The sequence below is a fragment of the Helobdella robusta genome, assembly GCF_000326865.2.
Source record: "Helobdella robusta unplaced genomic scaffold HELROscaffold_98, whole genome shotgun sequence".
In the NCBI taxonomy this organism is placed as follows: Eukaryota; Metazoa; Annelida; class Clitellata; order Rhynchobdellida; family Glossiphoniidae; genus Helobdella; species Helobdella robusta.
Window position 1 is genome coordinate 191,377 of NW_008705554.1, and position 7,124 is coordinate 198,500.

Genomic DNA, 7,124 nt, shown 5'->3' on the forward strand with positions numbered 1-7,124 from the left:
TCTTTTGTCTTGTGATTCCATCCGACTCATTGTGTCTATTAGTTTTATGCTGTCTGAGTCTTAATCATTACCATCTTTAAGCATCTTAGTTACTGATAAGCTATCTGTCACTATTGAGGCAGACCTCCAATTATTGTATCCCTGCAGCCATTAAGTGGTCAACTCCATGGCTCTTCTTTCGGCATCAAATGCGACGAAAGGGTACCGGCCAATAAAGGAGTAAAAATACTGATTGAAGTTGCAAAGGATAAAATTTGGAAAGATAAATTAAAACAGATTGAAAGAAGGATAAAATTTGGAAAGATAAATTAAAACAGATTGAAAGAACCAAAAGTGCTAAAAGAACATGGGGGTTGATCAAATCGTCTAAAGGCACAAATCAAGTAGCCAGCCACGGACACATAGGTTACAAAAATAGAATATGCGTAACAGAAAAACAGAAAACTAACGCATTCATTCAGGAGTATGCGGAGGTCAATGCTGAATGTACAAAAATGATTGACACAGGTGTGGAATCAGCAGAGTATAAGAATCGAAAACTTATTCGACAAGAACGAATACTACAAATGCAGCCTGACAAAGCCACTGGAAATGATGGGATCAGTACAAAAATGTTACATCAAATACCAGAAGAGGCACCCTCAAAATTGCTACAGATATTTAATGAATGCTGGGAAAAAATTAATGCTCGCAGATCTGGAAAGAAGCAACCATAGTTCCACTGTTAAAAAAGGCAAGAAACCCTCATCGGTAGCAAGTTACAGACCCATCAGTTTTTGAAGTGCCAAACAAATTTGTTGCCTTCATCAAGGTACAAATGCTGCACAGAACTGCAAAATGGATATTTGACAACTTAACAAGTTAGGGCAGAATTATAAAGGCAGGTCCTCTCACCAATTTCGCTCCTTTTATACATCAACGATCTGTTAGAAAATGCCAAGTAAAGTCTCTTGTTTGTGCATTTGCGGATGATTTGGCTGTAGCACAACAAGACAACCAAAAGGAAAGGCTGATTCCAAAAATTTAACGAGAGATAGATAAGATAGTACAATGAAGTATCAAAAACCGAATAAAACTAAACACCAAAAAATGTAGCTCCAAAATATGACCCAAATGAGGCACAATAGACATGTAATTTCAAAGTGGGCAATGGCTCAATTAGCCTTGACAAAAATCCAATATTTCTAGGAGTCACATATGACAGGACTCTGGCCAACACGCCAAGAAGATTATAGAAAATATGGAAAAGCATAATGAACTATTAAGAGCGCTCAGTGGTAGAGATTGGGACTGGAAAAGAAAACTGCTCAGATCCATATATATTTATATACATAGCACTACAAAGAAGTGTAGCAGAATACGTTGCAGCGGCGTGAAAATCCTGGATGGCCAAATCTGAACAACTCAAGGCAGCGCAAATGCTACTGCTGCTGCTGCTGCTGCTGTTGTTGTTGTTGTTGTTGTTGATATTGTAGTTTAGGTTGTAATTTATGTTGTTGATGATGATATTGTTGTTGTTGTTGTTTTGAATCAGAACCCGAATGATTAATTGTTGTTTTTTTTGTTGATTTTGTTGTTGTTGTTGATGTCGTAGTTTAGGTTGTATTTTATGTTGTTGTTGATGTAGTTGTTGTTGTTGCTGCTGTTGTTGTTGTTGATGTTGTTGATGTTTTTGTTGTTGTATCGTTGATGATACTGTTGTTGACGTTGTTGATAATAATGATGTTGATGATGATGATGATGACGTTTATTGTTTCTTTTCTATTGTGGTTTTGTTGTTTATTGCACGTATTTTTTTTTCAATTTTTTGTCGATTTTTGTTGTGTTGTGTGTTTTTGTGGATTCTCCTTTCTCTGGTAAATTTCTTTGTCTTATATTTTGTGTAGTGTTGCTTTATGTTTTTGTTCTATGTTGTTATGTTCCGTGTTTTTGTTCTATGTTGTTATGTTCCGTGTTTTTGTTCTATGTTGTTATGTTCCGTGTTTTTGTTCTATGTTGTTATGTTCCGTGTTTTTGTTTTATGTTGTTACGTTCTATGTTTTTGTTCTATGTTGTTATTTATGTTCCGTGTTTTTGTTCTATGTTGTTAGGTCCCGTGTTTTTGTTCTATGTTGTTATGTTCTATGTTTTTGTTTGGTTCCATTGTATGCACACCTGTTCATCGATTTTTTTGTTCGTTCTGTTTATTTATTTTTTTGTTTTTTCTTTCTGTTCCATCGATACAAAACACACGCGCGCGCGCGCACACACACACAGAGTCACACACAAAATCAGCACACACACGCACACAAATCCAGCACACACACACAACATGCTGGTGCGTTTTCGTGTTTGTAGGTATAATTGGTTTCGTCTGCGTGTGTGTGTGTGGGTATGGGTGTGCGTGCGTGTGAAGGGCAGACATATTTAAAAATATATGCATGAAATTTTGTTTATACTAGCAGCAGTAAATGTTGCTTTTATTTATTTGTTATTAAATAAGATTATTTTTATTAACATTAATACTCTCTCCTATATGATTGGTCGTGTTTTCATTCCATCCCTTTCGTCTTTTTGTTGTTGTTATTGCTGTTGTTGTTCCTGTTGTTATTAATATTTCTCTTTTTGTTTTTGTTTTTTACTATTATCATGAAAGACGGCACATGCTGTTTAATGCAATCGTGATCACAACGCCATCATCATCATTATCTTCATCATCATTATCGCCATCATCATCATCATGATCCTCCTCATCATCATTATCATCATCGGTTTAATTAAAGCCGACGCTATCATCATCATCGTCATCCTCATAATTATACGATCAGTTAATTTTAATCATCATCATCATCGCCATCGTAGTTATCCACTTGTTACAACCATCAACAATAATTTTTCTCTTTATTATCTTACAAACTCTTATCAAATACTCTCTCTCTCCTCTCTCTCTCTCTTTCACACACACACACACGAACTCGCTTACTTGTGGTTGTTGGTGATGTGGGATGTGCTGGTAGGTGATGTTGGACAGTTTGACATCCGCTCTCCAGCAACATCAAAAATCAATATGTCGGAACCAAATAATTAAACGAAAGTGTTTATTTGTGTTAATTATTTTTAAATTAAAATATTTTATCGTACCATAGCACAAAAAATATTGTTACCAAAGACTCAAAAATGAAAAAAATAGTGAAGGCCAGTCTAGCGGGCAGAGGTGGCAAGAAGTGTCGAGTTATTTCATAAACCAATAAAATGAAAAAAGTAAGGATTAAATGCTGACCATGTTGAAAACATGCGGAACTAAAATTTGGAACGGAGTTCACAAAAATGAAAGCTAGCAGATCATTTCAAAAACTAAGATGAAAACATAAACAAACTTTAAGAACAGCTAATGTCGATTAATACGATGAAGTAACATGGAAAAATTAATTACATGTATAAATGAAACTTAAAATAATCAAATAAAATTTATAAACTAATAATGAGGATCAAACAAAAATATCCATTTTCCATAAAAAGCGTTTAATAACGATTTGATGGTATTTAAATTTGGTGCGTTCGCATCTTCCTCCGGCAATTCGTTCCATGGTTGAACAACTCTGTTTGAGAAAAATTTTTTAGGCAATATTCTTTTGCTATAAATGCGAGTATCTTAAAATTATGGCCTCTGAACAATGTTTGGCAGATATTTGGATCTATCCAACCATGAATAATTTGGTATACCAAAATTAGACCTCCTCTTATTCTTCGGTGTGCCAGGGAGGTGAGTTTTAATTTATTTAATCTTTCATGTATTGAAGGTGTGAGCAAGATTTTATTATTTTTGTTGCTCTTTTTTGTACCTTTTCTATTGTTTCTATTTTTTTTATAAGGCCCAATCTGTATGGGTTCCAAACTTGAACACTAAACTCTAATTGTGAACAAACCAAAGATTTATATAACCAAAAATTGTGCTGTCCGTTAGATGTAAGAAATTTTTAGCAATGGTTCCGAGTATATAATTTACCTTTTAAATTCTGATTTTTATGCATATTTTAAAATGAAGATTTGAGTCGAGAACCACTCCTAAATCAGAAATTATTTCTACATTTGAAATTAGGTGTCATTCACCAAGAGTGTCGGTGAGCCAATGATCTGTTTCACCTGTGTGGGTGCCTAGAGTTAACAGATAGCATTTTTAACATTGATTTCATTTACCATTTTTCAAACCAACTTATAAAAGTGATGAGACTGGACGGCAAAATTTGTCTATCTTGATTGTTATCAATAACTTTGTAGATTTTGGCTTCATTAGCGAAGAGCAAAATATCATTCAAGTATATAAAAGGCAGGATGGGACTGACTGAACCACATTGAGACAAATTCTTAGGTATTGGCAATGAATCTGAATAATGACCGTTCACTTTAACCTGGAACGGGCGATTGATTAGATAATTAATTCATTATCCATAATAAAGATTTTTCATGTACTTCGTATTAATTAAATTTTTATAGTAGTCTACTGTGCGTCAGTTTATCAAAAGCCTTTCTAAGGTCAGTGTTGACAACGTCAGCTGCATCACCATTTTCTACAGCTTGTGTAATCTCATCCATAAATTTGAGCAGCTTCAGAGTTGTTGATTGAGATGGAAGAAATCCATATTGTCTATGAGAAAATAAATTATTTCTGACGAAGTGATTTTTTATTTGTTCAACATAATCGATCCCATAAATTTACAGAACGATGATGTCAAAGCCACTGGTCTAGAATTGGTGACAGAGCTTCTACTACCTTTTTTTGCTTTGGGGGACTATTGCGCTTGTAACAAAAATTATAAATTTAGTTCTGCAACGTTAATTCACCAGCTCAGTATTGAACTGTTGACATTTGTGAATAGATCGACCTTTATAATACTGATAATATATAACACAACTGCCAAATTTTCGTAAGAATAAAATAATCAAATAACAGTAAAAATCATTAATGCATTAATTGAAAATCATAAAACACTGCAACGCAGATTATATCATTACTGCTATTGTTTATTCTTTTTTTTCTTTTTATTATTATTAATTTTCTCTTAATTAATTTTCATAGAAAACCATACAGCCTTTATACAAACACACGTGCATCGAGGCATCACAGAGACATCACATGAGGAAGGCGGGGGGGGGTATCTTCACAATTGGACTCGGTCACTTTAACAGCTGAATAAGTCACCATAACTATCAATGGAGGCTTGTAAAAAAAACTCACGCTATCGGTCTTTGTGTTGTCCAATTATGTATTTTCACAGTCAGCTCAATTTCAGTAAAACAAATTTAAAACAGGATTGCTGGATAAATTTTAAAAAACTCAGTTTGAACAGAAAACAGAAGATTTGAAGTAATTCGGCTGGAGGTACAAACCTACATGGCTTTCCACAAAGTCGATGAAATGACCATTGAATTTTTAATTTTAAAGTAAATCAGCATAACAAATTATGTAAGAATGATGTTATATGATGTTTCTGCAGGCTACATATCTGAACCAAACATTCAGAAGCATTGTATTGTGTTGTGTTGTATTTTATTGTGTTGTATTGTATTGTGTTGTGTTAAATTTTATTGTGTTGTGTTATATTGTATATCACTGAATGGTATATCAATGTAATGTATTATACTATGTTGTATTGTTGTATTGTATTGTATTGTATTCATAATATCACAAAATTTGTTCAACCCGCGGTTGTAAAATTTAAAAAAATCTTACTCGCGGTAGTATAATTTTAAAAAATTTCTTAACTTGGTTTCTTATATCTCTTTTCTAATTGTCCGGTTTTAAGAGATAGATTGCTTCTATGAACAGTCTTTCAAAACGGGCTGAGTTGACCGCTCATCTTCAAATCAGCAATATAAATGTTTCTTATCTTCAGCTCCCACGCATGGAGGAATGAATCGGTCATTCTTCAACATCCTTCCAAAACAGCTTATACTTTTCTGAGTAGCTGGTTTGTCATTTAATCAGAGTTAGAAAATAGGTTCGATAACACATTTCTGTTTGAAGTAACAAGAATTGATTAGACATTTTCAATTTTTTTTTGGGATGAGTATCTCGTGAAGAAAGAGTTGTTTCCAGATTTTATTTTCAGTTTCTCATCTTCAAATCCAGATATCCATCTTCTGGGATACCAACCTTTTAACATTTCCTGTTCGTATCTATTTATAGTCATTTGTAAATAATATCCCTAACTAATTTCAACAGTTTAAGCAACAAAAATATCAACTGAGAGTGAGCGAAAAAAGAGAAATGTTTTCCACCAATAGAAGTTTTGCCTTCATTAAAAGTAATAAGTAATAATATGTGTGTGTGTGTCTGTCTTTGTGTGAGTGTGTGTGTGTGTGTGTGTGTGTGGTGTGTGTGTGTGTGTTTGTGTGTGTGTGTGTGTGTGTGTGTGTGTGTGTGGACATTGTACCATACATATTAGAGAAAAATTTAGTTATTAGCTTGAGTTGGTGCGTTCCAAGTTTATAAAAACAGATGAAACTGATAAACTAAGGAATAAAACAAGTTAAATTTTGGGAGAATTAATAGTTCTTCAGTGCATAAGGGTGTTTATATGTGTTTGCATGTTCGTATGTATGTATGCGTTTTTTACGTGTGTGTGTCTGTGCATGTGCGTGTGTGTGTGTTAAATATGAGTTGAACCTTTTTTTTATTTATTTGTCTAGTTGCTTTTATTCAGTTTAGAATTAGGTGATAATGTTCAACGCGGGTAAGTTAAAGCGAATGTTATCAATTAATTTACATAGCTTCTGTTTGTGTTTGTTTGTCTTTGTGTGTGTGTTTGTTTGTATTTGTGTGTGTTTATATATTAGAGTAAGTGGTATGCGTGTTGTATGTGTATGTGCTTGTTTGTAATGCATATGTATGTTTGTATGTGTGTGTTTGTATATTTTAGTGTATAAATGTGTTTATTTTATTGATTCGTTTAAAACTTTTATGAGTTGCAAATAATTTTTGGGAAAAATTTAAAAAAGTCAAATTTGAAATAATTAGATAACACGTGGTTCCTTCATCCATTCATCAACCATATAATTACCTGGCTCACCTGCTCCAATGTATTAAATAACAACATCAACAACAACAACAACATCAATAACAACATCATTNCAACAACATCAAA